At 41.0% G+C, this 17396-nt stretch overlaps 1 pseudogene; it reads right to left on the reverse strand.

Annotated features, from left to right (window-relative positions):
• LOC149264373 (eukaryotic translation initiation factor 5A-2 pseudogene) overlaps window positions 1-16889 on the reverse strand; it is a 43424-nt pseudogene extending 26535 nt beyond the window's left edge.
• Window positions 16890-17396: the final 507 nt, after the last annotated feature.

A 17396-nucleotide genomic window follows, 5' to 3' on the forward strand; every position in this document is an offset into this window, starting at 1 on the left:
TTGATTTGGGTTTGCTGCCCATGCCCAGAATATTGATTGCTACAACAATTCTATAGGGCTTGGGAGCAACACCTAGCGATGATCCATGCTAAAAAAATGTCTGGGATTCTTCTCAATCTTTGACAATGTAGAAGATATCATGTGATAGGTTTCCACTATGGCCACTTCCGCTAATTACTCAGAGGCGGAAGGGAAAAAGTGCCCATTAATGAAGGCTCTTTTAGGAGATCTACTTCAATACTTTGAAGCGATTGAGAGCTTCCATGGATCAATGGAATGCTTCCGGTAACTTGAGAACTATTGGGGAGGAAGGTGAGTTGATCAATGATTGTGATCCCGCCTTGAAAGGGGAATGCAATCTTTCTAAAATATGTTGACATAATAGTAGCCATAGCATAAATCTAGGGCCTGCCAAGTAGGATGTTGTAATCAAGGTTTCCATCAATGACCTCGACTTCAATTTCTACTATCATGCCCCCTAGTTCGATTTGAAAGTTACTTAATATCCCATATGGCATGTATGTTCTTCCATCAAATGATTTCAATGTCGTTGATGATCATGACAAGGGTGGAGAGCCTAAAGTTTTCGAATAACTGATTGACATAATATAGGTAGATGCTCCCTCATCAATTATTGTTCGATGAATAGTTTTGTTGAGGGCTTTTACCTGTATGAGAAAAGCGAGCTATGCTGGTAACTGAGGTTCGTATCCTTTATGATTAAAGGCCACTAGATTGGAATCTGCTGGATCAATCCCACCAATCACTGATAACAAAGCCTGTTTTTTGGATGGACAATTTTGTAGTACTTCAAATGTCGACATGTCAGATGGCGATTGGGCCAAATCCTCCACTATATTATAACTCTGTGCTACTCGAGCACGAGGATTAAATGTCGATTTATGTACTACTCCATTAGGTGGATTTATTGTTAATTTAGGAATGATTGGTGGAACAACTTCCGAGGAAATTGTTGTTGAATTGCTTGATTGATTTGCAGCCTTGTCATTCGAAAATTGTGGATTTCCATAATCCTTATTCCTTGTAGATATCAAAGCATCGTTTTGCTGTTTTGAGATGGATAACATAAGCACTTGGGATGGGGAAGCACAATCACTAGCAACCATGTTAGTTTCTCGATTTGGACACTAGTTTTCAAGGAAAACTAGTGTCGATTCGAACTGCTAGTCCCACTAAGATAGGTAGCTATCTTAGAAACAAACAATGAAAGATTTTCAAGAGTTCCTTTAACTGTGATAGATGGAAGAGAAGAATAGAAGACCAACCTGGATCTCTCACTTTTATCCTAGCTTGATTTCTCCTTTCCTTGATAGAATTTGCCACCCCTCTCCTACTTGTCCCGCTTCAAAGAGTACCTCTAGAGTCAAAGTAACAGCAAGATATCAAATCATCTCTATCTAAAATGTCATAAACAATATGGAATCAGAAACACATTGACCATACAATTGCATTCATAAACAATAAGATTCACAAATACAAGATCATATGGAGGAAAACTCAAAGAACTTTATTAATAGTAATGTAAGAGTATTACAACCCAACTGTCTGATCTAGCATCATCCTCCCAATTGTAGAATCTCTCTTCACCTCATGAACAAGAAAATCACCCAACAATGCAATGTATCTTCTCAGCAAACCAACAACATTTCCTTACAAAATACAAAATTCTAGCCTCCAGATCTCTCAAATGAGGGATCCATATATAAATGTCTTGCAAGGGTGTGAGTGAGCTCTGGTTTTTTTATTAGTGTCATTCCACTGATAGTTCTTGGTTCCACTTGGCGATTTCATGATCTCTTACTCATCCCTGGGTGAATTTAGAGAGGCAAGTGTCACAGGAGAAGTTTCTGGAAGATTCCATGATCATCCACCTTGCAAACTGTATCTGCCATTTGTCTATTCTCGCTCATCGCCCCCCACAGAAGGCCATTTGAGTATGCATCACACCTTTCCAGTTAGGCAGTCAATATGCATAGCACCTTTCCCATGGAGCAGTCTGTATGGTCCTGTTTTGGCCAGTTCTTGAGTAGTTTTTCACGTGGAACTTCGAGGAAATGATGTAATCAGCTGACCATGATCCTTTAGGGTGTGAAAAAACACTTTTAGGGACTTAAGGAGCCCTTAGTTTATGGACATATTATTTTGGGGTTGCGGTGCCCAAATATGTCTATAACAACTATCCATGGGAACTAGTGAGTCTGGAAATGGGGGTCGCAGATGCAACCGAGGACAAGGAGCATCTTAGTCTATGCCGTCAAGAAGAAGTGGAAGGAAATCGGACACCCAACACATCATTGATGTGGCTCATGCATATATTATAAGTACTCATGAGTGGGTGAGAGAACTGATAGCAAGTTGGGAGGCAGACCTTAACCAACAAGGTGAGCATCCTCGAGTTCTCACCATACCCGAGGTCGGCTATAAGCAGGAAAGCTATCTTTATTAGATGATGAAGAGCATAGTATCCAGAGCTATCATGTATGGATCATGATCTATCAGAGTTGATCTTGGATTCTAGGAAATTCAAAAAGAATTCCAACATGTTTAATTTCAAATTCAGAATGTCCTTGTGGGTCATATTGAGAAGCACATTCTGTTTCTTTCTCTATTCAAATTATGAGGTTCTAGTGTAGAGGACCCAAATTCTATGGATTCCTTCGATGAATAGTTTTATATATTTCTTTTTGTTATATTTTGAGTATGTATATGTCTTGTCGCAGTACCTATGTTACGATATTATGTGTGAACTAGATTTTAGACATTCCTGCCTATAAGACTAACCTTCATAGACTTGAAAACCTATGATTTTGGATGAGTTATAATGCATTCCGATGGCCAACATACATGGTTTCCCAATGGGCAAGTTGAGGCCACAAAATGTCTTTTCTGGTTGTAACCTGCTTTGAAAATGAATGAAAGAAAGATCCTACTAAACTTACCAAAAAAATTCAATAGATAACTCCTCAAGATAATAAACAAGCCCCAACTCTCATCTAATTTGATAACTCCTCAACATAATTAACAAGTGCCAACTATCAACTAATTCAATACCAAATATGGTTGATTACACTACTGCACCTACTAGTCTTAATTGTCGAAGATCTAAGTTCAAGGAATCTCACTTTCAACCAACCAAGCTCAATATCATTACAAATCTCCCATATGTTCATTTGCCAGATTTCTCATAAAATTTATGATTCATACACAATGCCTCATTCTTATTAGATTAAGAGAAACTCTAATTTCAATTTCATAGATCATGAATTAGAACTCCTACAGAGGTTCCAATATTTAGTGAATGAGAGATTGAAGCATCAAGAATAGAAAGTGAAAATGTACTCATGAAAAATCTGTAGAAGTTACTTCCTATCAAAACCTTGAAAAACATTTTAGGGACTAAAATCTATGTAATGTCATTACAAAAATTATAACATTAAAATCTATGTAATTAATAGCATTATAGAAATTAGTGTCCTCCTTCATTTGCAATTATTTTTCTCGGTGATCACCACAAAAATTGTTTACTAGATATAACTACAAAGTGCTAAGAATATAATATTTTTGAGGAGGTATCAAACCGACAAAATTGAATTTCATTTTTCTATCATATAACTTGTTTACCATCAAATTAACGTGACTTCACACTTTTGAAATAAATATACACAATTTAAATTTTCTTATAATATGATTTATTTCATGCTTACTTAATCAAATTGTTAAATATACCATTAATGAAATAAGAATATGTACCATTGATTAAATTTTGTATCCAAAATAACCAACCACAAATCAATATAAAATACATTAAGGAAAAATCATTATTAAATAAGTTGATGGTTCAAAAAATAATAATAGAAGTCCTCCCCAAGGAACAAAAAGGGGTTCTTATAGTAGAGGAGACCAGGAGCTAGGACAAAAGATAACTTAATTCTTCTTCAATGATTATTTTAATTCTGAGAGTATTGCATGATTATCTTAATTCTGAGAGTATTTGTTCTTTTCATTGTGTGAACCATGCATGTTTTACTACTCCCTAAACTCTTTCATTTCTTAATTCTTTTTTCAATTTGGCTTTTTTTCTTAGTTCTACTCTCTCCCTTTTCTTTTTCCTATTAAAGCCATTGTAGGAAGGAATTTATCTTTGTTGTTGCTCCTATTTTATTTTATAGCTTTGTTTCTCCATTTCTCATTACTTATCATCCTCTCCTTCGATGAGGCAAACTCACTAGTTGACCCATCATGTTCCCTTATAATACTTTAACACCCTTATAATACTATTATTACCTCTCCCCTTTGTGAACTGTTGCCAACCTATATTCCCAACATTTTGTTTATGTTGAGTCAATCCCTTACTTTTTGTCACCCTACCATCACATCATAGCATATTAAGAATCAATATAACATCAAGTAGGCCTTTGCATGGCTTAGGCCAACACAACAAATTTAGGACATGTCTAAAATGCCTTCCCCACACTCGAATTCATATTAATGTTGAAAACTCTCCTACAATATATTGGGAGCATACACCTCATACTCCAAGAAATGAAATTAACTTTGGAGAGGAAGAAGCAAAAGTGAAATATGTTTTCTAGACAAAGAAATAGAAGAAAACATAAGTCACTAGATTCCTGATACAAATACCAATAGAGAAAAATATAAAAAAAAAAATCATGGGAATATATATTAGTAAGTAAAAACTGTAATGAGTAAAGTGCTAAAACAAAAAAATGAGAGTCAAGAAAAATCATGTTGTGCATCAATTCTCTCCCAACTGCAAGTAAAAAGACTAGACCAAGATTATCATCTAGTGGAAGAACAAATAGATTAGCCCTATGCATAATTATGTTAAGAATCTACCTTTTTACTCACTTTTCATGCACCATAAATCTGCTAAAAAATATTATTTTAAATTTAAAATAGATAAGATATCCTAAAACTTATCACTCTACTTAGAATATTAATTTTTAAAAACCTGTTTATGTGAACAAAACAACTTTGCTATTATATTAATATATTTTCTTTAATAACATATTATTTACTAAATATATAAACAAATTACATAGATTCAAGTTATACATTATTTATATTTTCTGAATACAAAATATTCCATATATATAGATAATCTGATACATAACCATCCAAATTTACATATAAATATTTTCAACATATTATTTTATTATTAAACAAAAACAATCTCAAATGTATATTTATTAATATATAATTAAACAAATCCTCCGCACAACCATCCAAGAGGCACTTTAAAGGTGTCAACTAAATATAATATGATACAACGGTTCAAACTTCATATATCTTAGGAGCCTCAAGATAATAACAGAAGCTTAAGCTAAGTTAAAATGAACAAGCGCCAACTCCTGAATATAAAGAAGTGCCAACTCTCAACTAATTCAATACCAAAATATGGTTGATTACACTACACCTACTAGTCTTAATTGCTGAAGATCTAAGTTCAAGGAATCTCACGGCTCGAAATCATTACAAATCTCCCACAAGTTCATTAGCCAGATTTTTCATAAAATTTATGATTCATACACAATGCCTCATTCATATTAAATTAAGAGAAAACTCTAATTTCAATTTCATAGATCAGGAAACTCCTTCGGAAGTCCCAATATTTAGTGAATCAAAGACTGAAGCATGAAGAACAGAAAGTGAAAATGTATTCATGAAAATCTGCAGAAGTTTAGCCAGATGCAAGAATGATGGGCTAAACAGGTTGGCTCTGAAAAGAAATAACTACCTATTAAAATTTGCAAATGTTGGAGATCAGATGCACAGCAGATTAAAACATATACTCAGCAATTAAAAACATGCATAGGAGACACAACAATTTAACGTGGTTCACCCAACCAATCTGGGCTACGTCCACCAAACATAGGCATCAGCAATCTTATTAATCAAACAGGAGATTACATAATTAATCAAATCCTCACAAACTCTCACACCTCTAAAACAATCTGTATGGATACGTGTTTTATAGCAAGGAGAATCTAACTGCCTCATAAATCCTCTCAACTCAAATTTAGGATGCATTAACAGGCCTCCCAACAACCTGGAGCAACAAATTCCTATTGTTGTCACACATTAGAGATTTTTGCCTAATTTATGAAACATAAAATCTCAACAATCTCCGCCTTGACAACAATTAGCCTGATGCCCTGTTTGTTTATTATTTTATCTTTTCTGCAAGCCAAGAAAAGCCAAACACCAGCGTAGCTTCTCCAACAAAAATGGTTTCATGAACATGTCTACACAGTTTTCCTTTGTATGCACCTTTTCAAGAGAGACTCCCCTTTCAGTGATAACCTGTCTTACAAAATGGTACTTAATTGGAATATGCTTTGATTTACTATGATAGGCCGGATTCTTAGCCAAATGTATTGCACTTTGACTATCACAAAGTAACCTGATCTTGTCCTGTAACCTACCAAACTCACCAAGCAAACCTTTCAACCAAACCGCCTCTTTGCAAGCATGCGAAGCAGCAATGTATTCTGCTTCAGTAGTGGATAAAGCAACAATGTTTTGTAGCTTTGGCATCTAGCTAATAGCTACACCCGCAAGAGTAAAGACATACCCTGAAGTTGACCTTCTCTTATCCAAATCACCTGCAAAATCAGAATCAACATATCCACAAACATATTCACTACTCTTATTGTAAGTAATACAATAACTACTTGTGCCTCTCAAATACCAAAGCACCCATTTCACTACTGACCAGTGTTCTTTACCCGGATTTGCCATGTACCTGCTGACAACCCCAACTGCATGTGAAATATCTGGTCGCGTACACACCATCGCATACATTAAACACCCTACTACATTAGCATATGGAATTCGAGACATAAATTCCTTTTCTTCATCTGAATTAGGACATACACTCGAAGAAAGCTTGAAATGGGAAGCGAGAGGGACTGACACAGGCTTCACGTTATTCATACCAAACCTCAAAAGTATTTTCTCAATATACTTTTGTTGTGATAGCCATAGCTTACCATTGCTTCTGTCTCTGGAAATCTCCATGCCCAAAATCTGTCTTGCTGCTCCTAGATCTTTCATATCAAATGTCCTTGCCATCTGAGCCTTCAACCTGTTGATTTCTTCTATGCTTTTTCTTGCTAAAAGCATATCGTCAACATACAATACTAAGATAATGAATATGCCATTTTTAAATTGCTTAAAATAAACAAAATGATCATATTCACTTCTAACATATTTCTGACTCAACATGAAAGAATCAAACTTCTTATACCACTGCCGGGGCGACTGCTTTAGGCCATATAATGACTTCTTGAGTCTGCAGACAAATTTCTCATTACGATGCTGAACAAACCCTTCTGGTTGTTCCATATATATTTCCTCATCTAAGTCTCCATGTAGAAATGCAGTCTTAACATCTAATTGCTGCAACTCTAAATCAAGAAAAGCCACTAATGCTAACACAATTCTAATTGAAACAATTTGAACCACTGGTGAAAAAATCTCATGAAACTCAATGCCGGCTTTCTGAGAAAACCCTTTTGCAACGAGCCTCGCTTTGTACATGTCTTCCGTATCATTCGCACCCCATTTCAGCTTGAAAACCCATTTACACCCCACAGTTTTCCTGTCTTTCGGAAGCTCAACCAGATCCCATGTGCCGTTCTTACCTAAGGCCATCATTTCGTCCTTCATGGCTGCTTTCCACTTGTCATGTTTCGAACCTTCTATTGCTTCCTGATAGCACAGAGGTTCATCGTCATTAGCAAAAAATGCAACAGAAGTGACATAATCATCATACCTTCTCGGTGGACGTTTGATTATTGTCGACCTCCTTAAGGATGTTTCTGGCGCTTCCTCAATTGGCTGACTACCATCTGTAGGAACTTCTTGACGATCAATATCTGAGACCTGTTCATGATCTAGACCTACACCCTATTCATGATCTGATTCTGAAATCTGTTCATGGCTAGTATCTGAGCTATGGTCATCATGACTATCATTAGAAATGCTATCAAACTGAATGTGCTGAAAGTCAGATACATCATCATGTTTCAATCTACTATCTACATCTAACTGTACAAGAGAGGATTCATTAAACTTTACATCTCTGTTGATGATGATTTTGCGGGTAGTAGGATTCCACAATCTATATCCCTTTGTTCCAACACCATACCCAACAAAGATATACCTTTTCGACTTTGGATCTAATTTAGTTCGCTGATGTTTAGGCACTAGAGCATATGCATCACAACCAAACACCCTGAGTTTAGAATAGTCACAAGGGTGTCCTTTCCATACCTCTTGCGGAATCTTGCAGCCTATCACCGTTGATGGAGATCGGTTTATCACATAACAAGTTGTTGCCACCGCTTCCGTCCACAACTCCTTTTGCAACCCGGCGTTACTCAGCATACTCCTTGCTCTCTCTAGAAGAGTCCTGCTCATGCATTCAGCAACTCCATTCTGCCGAGGAGTATAAACCGTGGTCTTATGTCTCTTGATCCCTGCATCCTTGCAATAGCTGTCAAACTCCATGGAAGTAAACTCACCACCATTGTCAGTTCTTAAACATTTTATTTTTCTACCAGTGTTGTTTTCTACCAATGGTCTAAACTGCTTGAAAACTGAAAAAACATCAGACTTCCATTTCAACATGTAGACCCACACTTTCCTAGAAAAGTCATCAATGAATGATACAAAATAAGACGAACCACCATATGAAGTTGTAGGGGCTGGTCCCCAAACATCGGAATGGATATAATCAAGTATGCCTTTACTAGTATGTTTGCCTATTTTAAACTTTTGTTTACTTAACAATGTAAACTTTGAAACGGGAACTATAAACTCAAAACGGGAACTCTGGCCAAAAAACCCCAAAAAAACATCAAAAATAGTGCTAAAAACGCAAAGTGTGTATACTGGAACGATGTTTTTTTTTTAGGTGTCAATTTTGAATGTGTTTTAAAAATGGCAGTGACTACGAAATTTTCGTGCAAAATATAGCTTCAAAACGAAAGTGATGATACTGGAATAATGATTTTTTTTTTTACGGTCAATTTTCAAACTTTTTAAAAAATGCTAATAAAACCAATTTTTTATGTCTCAAACAAAGTTAATTTTTAAGGAAAAAACACATTAATGTTTATGGTAGAATATCATTTTTCTTTCCTAAGTATAAATTTAACATGTTTTCAACCACAACATGCTAGATACAAAAGAAATTGAAATTTTTTCAACTATAAAATTAAAAAACCATGACATTATGAACAAATAATATCACTGAATGAATTCAAAAGTCTTTATTTGTATACTGAATAAAACAGACATTATATCTCTAATTTGATATTGCATTGTAGATACTTAAAAAATAAAATTTATCATACTTAAGACATAATCCAACAACATAAAAATGCTTCATAACTTCTCATTTAACAACATATGGAAAACATTAATTTTATTTGAAGATATGATGCATACATCAGTTATATAATCTGTCTTAAACAATTATTCAAAATCACTCATATTTTCTTGCACACCATCACAATTCACATCTTCAGATGAGTGACTGGATGTTGACGAAGATGTTCCATATTCTTCTCTTTCATCAACTAGTGCCCCATCTGAGTCCACATGCATGCCCAACATTCCAGGTTTCAAAGGTCTTCTATATCTACGACTGGTTTCAGCAGACTCCCATGTCAACACTGTTCCTTCTGGTAACAACCTTTTCAGAATCTCTGTCGTCTTGAAGCGAAGAGTTCCTCTCTTTGTTAAATTGAAGTCATAAACAAGTATGTCAACATCCTCCAATTGTAATATGTCTGTGCGGCGACGATTTATATTTGTACCCTTTCTTTTTCTTTTTCCACCATTTTTTTTGTCAACTACCATCTCTGGCTTATACACACCATTGAATGGGTGTGTATTTGTGGCATACCAATGTACTTCAACACTTGTAACATCCGCATTTTCTGTAAAGACCTTTATAACTTTAGCAACCCAAAATGGATAGCCTTTGGGATCTCCATCTGCTAGCACTGCAATCATGCAACCCTCCTTAATATCATGTACTGAACCCCTATAAATATCTTCCATGGCTTCACGTTGTGCACGAGATCTTCTGGAACCAATATACATCTCTCTTTGCATTACCTGTGAAGAATTAATAATACCTTGAGTTTGTTGCTGTTCAACAATGTTTACTTCCTCTTGTTCATTCGACACATTTTGTGGCCAAATAAATGGATTTTTCAAAGATATATCTTCATTGGTTGTTGTTTAAATGATATCACTTTGATTATTGAAAAATGACTCGCACCAAACTGAATCAACAATGTCAAAGTACTCATATGTATATCTAATACATTTTTTAATTTATTCTAGGAAATCAGAATAATTTATATGTCTATTCTGTCTGTGTGCATTCTGAACTTCACCAACTGATTGTAATAACAATATTTTTGATGAAAATATTGGACAATCTGGAATGAACTTCAAAAATTGCAAACCTGATGATGGTGCCCATTCTGTAGTAGTTGAAAACTTCTTGCCCCATATTAGTGTTTTCCCATCAATTTTTTTTATACGAAATTGATGTTGGAAGCTAATATCATTAAGTTGTTCAATGCATTTCCCCTCACCATATGATCCTAGAATAAACCTTCGCATGTCAACAGTTTCTTCCAACACTTCAAAAGCAGGCTCTGGCATGTATGATTTCTTAATACATTCAATTAGTGATGGCAAGCTCCCAACTTCCTTCCTCCTCAATGTGACTGAAAAACGACTAAACATCTGATCAATATGGTCATGAGTGTGCCCAACAAGAAGGAAACCAACCTTTACCTTTTGAAAAATTCTCAATTCAACAAGCATGTTCAGATACCCAAAAACAACCTGATTTTTGTTTTCACGGCAATTGTTGTCCAATTGTAGATACAAAACTTCAGGAAGATTACCAGACCAATGAGAAATCACATCATGAATTATGGGTATGGTCAGATTTGCATCATTATGAATAGTTGGAGCTGTGAAGTACACCCTTGGCAACATTTTCCCATTGAAGACCATACAACCGACCAAGTGAAACTGAATAAAATTTTCCTCTTGTAGATTTTTGGGTGTGCGAACAAAATGTGGTAAAAGTGTTTTCTTCTGGTCCATACCATCAATTATCAAACCCAAATATTTATTTGGATTATCATAACACTTCTTTCGATGCTTGTACAACTTCTTCCTTTCATTTGTTTGTTGTTCGCGATGCTCCTGAAGTTATTTGACAATTAAATCTACACAACATAAAAGAAATTCATTAAGAAATATTTTTTCATAGTTGATGACTATACAATTTTAAAACTAAAAGTTATGAACACTTACCTTTTTCTGAGCCTTCACATTTGTCCCTTTTTTATTTAAGAGAAGCACATGTACTGCAAATCCCCATCATTGTCTTCTTAGGAATACGAACATTATTGAATTCTTTCTTCCATATCTTCACAAAATGTTGATATGTAATAAATTGGCCCTCTCCCTCAACAATTTCTGCATATTCTTTGTATAAGTTGTATATTTCTCATCTTGAAAAATTATCTGGAATATGTATTGTCTCTCTATTTGGCATACACTCTCCATGCTTTGAAAAGAAATCTTTCATCCATGACATTGCAGTATTTGATAATGGCCCAAACTGTCTTTTATAACGTACTTCTGAATAAAATGTGGGATCCTTTTCCAAATTTTCTTGAATTCTCGAGAGACGAAAATTCCCAATTGAATGAAACATTTTGAAAACTTTTCTACACAATAATAAATTCCTAATATGATAATCATAACCTGACAATGTAGATTGCATGCAGCCAACTAAATATGAGTTTTGCATGCTTTTATTCATTGACAAATATCTCTTCATGCTTTCTAATGCAAATGTGAAATCCATACGTTTCAAGCAATTTTTTTGGCAACATTCACTTGAAATGAGAGCGCTGATAGAACTTCTTCTTTTCAGATATTCTGCTCTACCCCTTGTATAACTAGAATAGTTTGCATTGATACGAAAAGGTCTGCTCCTACTCCTCGATACAATATTTCTTGGCAACATCTCCATCATCGGATCATCATTTTTATAAGGATTTTCATCATCATTAAGAGGAATGTTATCCACACTATGATCAGCTCTGATTTTAAAATTTTGACGGAGAGGATACCCTTCATCTTCCCCTTCTTCAGTGCTACTGTCATAGTCCTTAGAATTCAGACTAAATGGAAAATCTGACTCGATGTTTAATGGATATGATTCCTCATGTATATTGTCAGTGCTACTCTCATAGTCCATAGAATGAGGACTACGTTGAAAATGTGGCTGTTTACTTATTGAAGATGCTACACCCTATCCTTTGTCACTGCTACCTTTATACTGATTAGAATTAGGACTAACTGCATCATCCTGTTCTTCATCACTGCTGCTCTCATAGTCCTTAGAATCAAGACTAAGAGGACATTGTGATACTCCAATCTTTTGAAAATCATCATCCCGCGCTTCATCGCTACTGCTCTCATAGTCCTTAGAATCAAGACTAAGAGGACATTGTGATACTCCAATCTTTTGAAAATCATCATCCCGCGCTTCATCACCGCTGCTCTCATAGTCCTTAGAATTAGGACTAAATGGACGCTGTGACACTCCATACTTTTGAAATTCATCATCATGCTCTTTATCACTGCTGCTCTCATAGTCCTTAGAATTAGGACTAAGTGGACACTTAGACACTCCATTCTTTTGAAATTCATTATCACACTCATCATCACTGCTGCTCTCATAGTCCTTAGAATTAGGACTAAGTGGACACTTTGACACTCCATTTTTTTGAAATTCATTATCACACTTTTCATCACTACTGCTCTCATAGTCCTTAGAATTAGGACTAAGTGGACATCGTGACACTCCATTATTTTGAAATTCGCCATCATGCACATCAAAACTGCTGCTCTCATAGTCTTCAGAATTAGGACTAAGTGGACACCGTGACCCTCCATTCTTTTGAACTTCACCATCACACTCTTCAAAACTGCTACTCTCATAGTCCTCAGAATTAGGACTAAGTGGACATCGTGACACTCCATTCTTTTGAACTTCACCATCATGCTGTTCATCACCGCTGCTTTCATAGTCCCTAGAATTTGGACTAAGTGGAATCTGTGACTCTTTATTAATTTGAAATTCTCCATCCCCTCTTTCATCAATGCTGCTCTCGTAGTCTTTAGAATCGGGACTAAGTGGAAGAATTAACTTTCTATTCATAGTGGAAGAATTCCCGCTATATTCATCAATATGAATAGAGTTGTTACGCGATGAAGATGTTGATGGTGTATAAATTGAAACTTCACCATCAGAACAATCCATCCCTTTCAAATAGAAGATGTTGAATGATACAAATGGAGTCTCCTAAGAATATTATATAGCTTAAAGAATGAAATATTCCCTCCAAAATTATTCCCTCCAAAAATTTTCGCGAAAATATTTCCCTCCAAAAATTTGTTAGATTTATTTACCTTTATTATTTTATTCTACAATTGATTGAAAAACGTAAACTAAATTTTTTTATGAAATCAATCGCTGAAATTCAAATTGTAAACTACAACTTCTATATTAATTATTCTAATAGTTAAAGTATATAATATTTACTAAACAACTATTTTTTTTTTAATTTTTATAATATATTCTAAAACAAATTAATCCCACATTCAACCCATTGTAAAATAACTCTACAATATTCGCTCTATAATAATTTAAAATAAATTATCCCACATTAATCGTACAGAAAAACATCTTTGCAATTTTACTTATATATTAAATTTCGTTATCACTATTACTTACCTCACATCCAGGTTTTCTGAAGTTCGTTGAAAGACTTGTGAATTTGTGGAGCAGCTATATTGCTATCAACAACATATTCAACGAAGAATTATCGCAATTGAAAGGTAAGTTCAATTTTTTTTCAAAATTTTCATATTAAATTAATTTAACGATTTTTTTTTTTTTAATTAATAATTTTTCAAAGCCAAAATAACAATTATGTCAATCGTGAGCATGGTGGGCCTAATAAAACTCAATCACCCAATAACCGTGGGTAGGCCGTCGTCATGCCCCCTTCCCCCAACCCGTTAATGATCTTTCCCATTCACCCATGCCCTCTTCCCCCTTCTACCCTACCCATGCGCCAGCCCTTGCCACCCCCAACTCACCCACCCATGCACCCTTTCCCCAACTCTTCCTTCCCTACCCCACAACTCTCCTCCCCATAAGCCCACCCCCTAACTCCCATTCCCCTCCAATCTCAACTCCTCCCCCCCTTCCTTAACCCCAGCCCCATGGGCCCCAACCCCTAACTCCTTCCCCCTTTGTTTCCTTCCCCATGCCCCCTCTCCCTCCACCCCCTTCCCTCGCCACCCGCACCCCCACACCCTAACTCCGATGCCCCTAGCCGCCGCACCCCACGCTATCCCACATCCCCCCTTTTCGGCTGCCCCCTATACCCCACTCTCGCTCCCCGCACCCCATCCCCCATACACCCACCCCCACCCCCCGCGCCCCATCCCCCCTACCCGCGTCCGCCCCCACCGCCCCCACTTCTGCCCCTGCCCCTGCCCCTACCCCCAACCCCCCCAATCCCCCTACCCACCCCCCCACCCCCTTCTGCCCCTACCCCCATCCCCCCCATCCCCCCCCCCCTACACCCTAACCGCGCCCTAGCCCCCTACGCTTACCCCCCCACCCCCTACCCTTACCCATCCCCACCCCAACACCCTACCCGCGCCCTACGCCCCTAACCCCCCCTACCCTTAGCCCCCCCATCCCCTACCCTTACCCATCCCCACCCCTACACCCTACCCGCGCCCTACCCCCTACCCCCCCCCCATACCCATCTCCCCCTACCCCCTACCCTTACCCCATACCCGCGCCCTACCCCCCCCCATCCCCCCTACCCCTATCCCCCCCATTCCCTCCCACCCCCTCCCCACCCCGCCCACCCCTCCCCCTCCCCGGCCCCCTCACCGGCCCCTCTGCCCACCCGTCCCCCTCCCCCGCCCCCTCCCCGACCCCTCCGCCCACACCGCCCAGCCCTCCCCCTCCCGCGCCCCCTCCCCAGCCCCTCCGCCCACCCCGGCTACCCCTCCCACCCACCCTCCCCCCCCCCCGTCCCCTGCCCGGCCCCTCCGCGCACCCCGGCCACCCCTCCCCGCCCACCCCCCGGCCCCCCCGTCCCCTCCCCGGCCCCCTCCGCCCACCCCGCCCTCCCCTCGGGCCCCTCCGCCCCCCGTCCCCCCCGGCCCCCTCTGCCCATGCAGCGCCACCCCTGGGCCGCCCCGCCCCACCCGACCAGCGGCGGGTCGATTGCGCCACCCCCGGGCCGCCCCGCCCTGCCCGACCAGCGGCAGGTCGATTGCGCCACCCCGGGCCACCCCGCCTCGCCCGACCAGCGGCGGGCCGATTCCCGGAATTGACCCGCCCGACCGGCGGCGGGTCGGTTGTGCCACCCCCGGGCCGCCTCGCCCCGCCCGACCGACGGCGGGTTGATTCCCGGAATCAACCCGCCCGACCGGCGGTGGGTCGATTCCCGGAATCGACCTGCCGCCAGTCGGGCAGGGCGGGGCGGCCCAGCGGTGGCGCTGCATGGGCGGATGGGGCTAGGGGGAGGGCGGGGGTGGGCGAAGGGGGCCAAGGAGGGGGCGGGGTGGGCGAAGGGGGAGGAAGAGGGGTGGGCGGGGTGAGCGGAGGGGCCCGGGAGGGGGCGGGGGAGGGGGAGGGGTGGGCGGGGTAGGGGGAGGGGAAGGGGTGGGCCGAGGGGCTGGGGAGGGGGCGGGGGAGGAGGAGGGGTGGGCGGGGTGGGTGGAGGGGCCAGGGAGGGGGCCGGGGAGGGGTAGGAGTGGGGGAGGGGGAGGGGTGCGCAGGGTGGGAGGGGGAGGGGGAGGGGGCGGAGGGTGTGCGGGGTGGGGAGGGGGCGGGGGGGAATGGGGGGTGTAGGGGTAGGGGGGATGGGGGGGGGTAGGGCACGGGTAGGGGGTAGGGGGGGTAGGGGGATGGCGGGGGGTAAGGTTAGGGGGTGGGGGGGGCGGTGGTAGTGGGGTAGGGCGAGGGTAGGGGTAAGGGTAGGGGGTAGGGGGGGGGGGGGGCGTAAGGGTGGGGAGGGGGTAGGGTATAGGGGTGGGGATGGGTAAGGGTAGGGGATTGGGGGGGGGGGGTAGGGGGGTAGGGCGCGGGTAGGGTGTAAGGGGTGGGGTGGTAAGGTGGTAGGGCGCAGGTAGGGTGTAGGGGGGGGGATGGGGGGGTTAGGGTGGGGGGGGTAGGGCGCGGGTAGGGTGTAGGGGGGGGGGGGTAGGGGTAGAAGGGGGTGTGTATGGGGATTGGGGGGGTGGGGGTAGGGGTAGGGGCAGGGGCAGAAGGGGGGTAGGGGAAGGGGTAGGGCACGGGGATGGGGGGGCAGGGGGATGGGGTAGGGCACGGGGGCAGAGGTGGGGAAGGGTAGGGGTGGGCGGGGGCTGGGGGGGGACGTGTGGTGTGGGGAGCGGTGGGTGCAGTGGGGAGGGGCGGCCACCGGGAGGGGTTGGGGGGTGTAGGGGGTTTGGGGGGATGGGGGGGGGTTGGGGGTTAGGGCGCGAGAGGCGAGGGGTTTTGGGGGCAGGGAGCGAGGGGGGATGGGGTGCGGGAGTGTGGGGGGACGGTAGGGGGTAGGGTGAGGGAAGGGGAGGGGGGGCTGGGGAGTGGGGGAAGCTTAGGGGGTTGTGTGGGGCGCATGGGTAGGGGCTCGCCCATACTTGCCTAAATGTCCACTTAGCCTCATTATCCCTCACCTGACCTCCCGCTCGTCCATCGACCCGCTTGCCCGTTAGAGGTGGCTGGGAAATTCTGATTATACAAATAAAAAATTTATGGTATATCTTTGTTATTAATTTAAGTTAATATGTTTTTTTATTTACTAATTTATGTGTTTTTTTTAGGAAAATGGCATCAAGGAAAATTTCTGTGAATCTTTCTGGACCAAAGAGTCTTAAAGGTGTATCTTCAAAAAACATTGGTGAACGAACTCCACCTGAGCTCATGCCTACAAATATTTCAAGTGCTTTAAGTGATAAGAAGCTAATCTCAGTTTGGAAAAGTTCAAAAGAGGTGAAATTTCCATCAAGAGTCTGGTATGTGAAAGAAAGAGAGAGCACAACTGTGAATATATATCTATACATTGATATACCCCATAATAATGAAAATTTGGAGGTGATGGGAAGAGTCATAGATATGTGTTCGGTACCAAACACTGAAGTTGTTTACGTACTTAGAAAAGCTCCCAAGTCACATGAAAGGATTAAATACCGACTATCATATT

The sequence above is a fragment of the Pinus tabuliformis genome, chromosome 6 (assembly GCF_031772625.1).
Source record: "Pinus tabuliformis cultivar Carrire ecotype Pingquan chromosome 6, CPIR1, whole genome shotgun sequence".
In the NCBI taxonomy this organism is placed as follows: domain Eukaryota; kingdom Viridiplantae; phylum Streptophyta; class Pinopsida; order Pinales; family Pinaceae; genus Pinus; species Pinus tabuliformis.